The sequence below is a fragment of the Vigna radiata genome, chromosome 9 (genome assembly GCF_000741045.1).
Source record: "Vigna radiata var. radiata cultivar VC1973A chromosome 9, Vradiata_ver6, whole genome shotgun sequence".
Taxonomy (NCBI): domain Eukaryota; kingdom Viridiplantae; phylum Streptophyta; class Magnoliopsida; order Fabales; family Fabaceae; genus Vigna; species Vigna radiata.
The window spans coordinates 17,009,078-17,011,893 of NC_028359.1; positions in this window are offsets into that span (position 1 = coordinate 17,009,078).

Consider the following 2,816-nt stretch of genomic DNA (forward strand, 5'->3'; position numbering starts at 1 on the left):
ATTTGGAAGCATAAGAACCTCATGTGTAACACTAAGACTTTGGAAGTTCAGTTTCTGCAGATACTCCTTTTGCTTTTATATGTTGTATTGTTTGTCTATATTTGAATAATGATATGCTCGAGCAATAAGAATACTTTGACAGGCCAAATAAATTCTACATTCAAATGACACGGTTTGGGTCCCACATTAATGAATTTTCACTAAGGGTAATATTGGAAGAAAAAAAGCAAGGATTTTTATTCTTCTTTCCATAATAACGAAACTTTTTTATATTTTCTTTTCTTCTTCATTCTTACTTCGAAAGCCCTCCCCTCTATCCCTTTATCTCATCCATTGAGTCGGAACTCATATTTTTCTATCCATAGTCACAAAGCTTTCTTCTTTTTTGTTTCTCTTATTGTTCGACTGTGGGTGTTGGTGATTTATTTTTAATTGTGGGTGTTCATCATTTTGTTGGATTTAGGGTTTTCTAATTTTTGTTAGATTGTGGTTGTATGTGGTTCATTGTTTTTGTCTTTAGAAACAAATTTCCTACTTCCACTTTTATCTATCCTTTGTCAGCGTCATTTATATTTTTCGTTGTTGTTTGGATATTTTGGAGCGACCTACGTTCCATGGCCCCAGATTTGTTTTAACAAAGTAAGTATTAGTATTCGTAATGTATTATGTTGTTTTGATATAAAAAAAAAAAACTTGAGAATAAGGTGCAGTAACATGTTTTTCCTTCAACATTATGTGCTTAGTTATTAAGTTGGTTCTGTACAACTCAAGAAATGCTTAATATGGATATAAGGGGTCAAAGGTTCTGAATTTTTGGACTATGATCACTTATAAAATTCTCCAAGTCTGTCAAAGGTTATGAAGTACAAAAATTGTTACTTTTGGAAAAGCAAATGATTAAGGTAAAAGAAAAACTTGACAAGTGTAATAAGGAGAGGTTATTGGAATTATGTGATGTGCTTGACATAACAGTTATGCTATATATGACTATTGTTTCATCTTTTTTTTTTTGCAGGCTTCACTATTTATGCGACTAGAAAAGTTTTTTCGATTTAAATCAATTTCTATGTTGAACTGGAGTGATTGATTCTCGCTGCAACATGATTAATTTAAATGTTCATGATGATGATTTTCTTTGAAGGTCCAATTCTATTCTTTGGCCGAGGATCTGATGCAACTAATCACACTATAACCTTGGAGCTTGGATCGCAAGCTTAGACAGAGTATGAGGTCCTTGTTTTTGATGAGTTTTGATTGGCCAACTCTATAGTTGCTTTTAAAATGGGCAATTTATTTTCACGATTGCCATTCTCATTTTGTCTGACATTGGTCATTGATTTAATAATAATAATAATTAACAAAATAAATATTATTGATTGAACTCTGTGACATGGATTGCTTTAAGTAATTTAGTTTAGTTAAATAGTTGTGCATTTACAATTTATTTCAATAGATATCATTTTGTTTTCTGCTTTGCATATGCATACTGTAGTTACTAGAAGATGACAAATACTTGCCTTCCACCTGACACATCACGATAATGGTTCCTAGAATTTATATTATTGAGAAAGCACACCATCCTACTTTGTTTCCCATTTCCAAGTCTAGCACACTTTCATCTGTGGAGGCCTAAACTAAAAGTTTTCAAGTGTTGGTATCATTGAAAAAATAACACTTCAAAGAAGATTACCAGAGACATCAATCTGTTTAAAGTATATATGGAGGTTCCATTGAATTTTAATTTTCTTATGAGTAGGAAATTTTCAACTGATATTTTATTTAACCGTCTCTCCTGTGAAATAGTGGGGAAGAAGTAAAGATCAAATATTCTTAGCAAAAGGCTAGAAAATGTTGTTGTAAGGTATGAGAAAACAACTGATAGTATCATAACTTTGTGTTTTGCCATTTTGGCACAGGTAGCCTTGGTATGATTCTTTGTTCCGCATTTGTTATGCAAAATCCCTTACTACCCTACAGGCAATTGTAGAAAGAATTAAGAAGAATTATTTTGTACTGAAACAAGGAAATTGTAATGGGGTGTTCTCAAGTATTAGACATTTAAACAATGTTACTGTGATCTAAATAGCCAGTTATGTTTATTGAAATATAGTACATTAGGGGATTTATGAGTTCCTGTCATCTAATCCAAAGCTTGTACTTAAAATAAGTCGTTTCAGTCACTATAATTTTATTTTTATTAGCTTAGCATTTATTATAAGCTTAGCATTTATTATAAAAGGGAAAAATGTATTTTTATTATATAACTTGAGTTATAAACGAAAAGTGAATAATTAAAAGTAAGAGGAATAAGTTAACATTCAATCGCTTCTAAAGTAGTAATGAACGAGAATCACAAAGAACATTCTTAAAAGTAAATATAAAATAATGGCAATTCAATTAACCTTGTGCTTCATCAGAGATAAATAAAAACTAAAAAAGTTCTGTCAATGCTGTAAAAAACTTGATTTTTTCCTGCAGTAAGTGGTTATTCCTTTCAAAATTTGTGGTAGGTTGTGACAGACATTTCGTATAACAATAAATTGATCAACCTAATTTCAATTGCTTTCATATCAAAAGTTCAGTAAGCACTTTATGTGCATCACGTGATGTGGTTACTCGTGAAAGAGGTTTTGACAAGAATAAAAGTGGTTTAATTCAATATCAATCATCACATTTCTTTGGTGCAGTAAGTGCTTATCTACTAAGTCCTATGTGGTTATTTCTGAAAAAGGTTCTGTCAAGAATAAAAGTTGTTTAATTCAATATCAATCATCGTATTTCTTAGGTTGAGTAAGTGGTTATCTACTAAGTCCTAT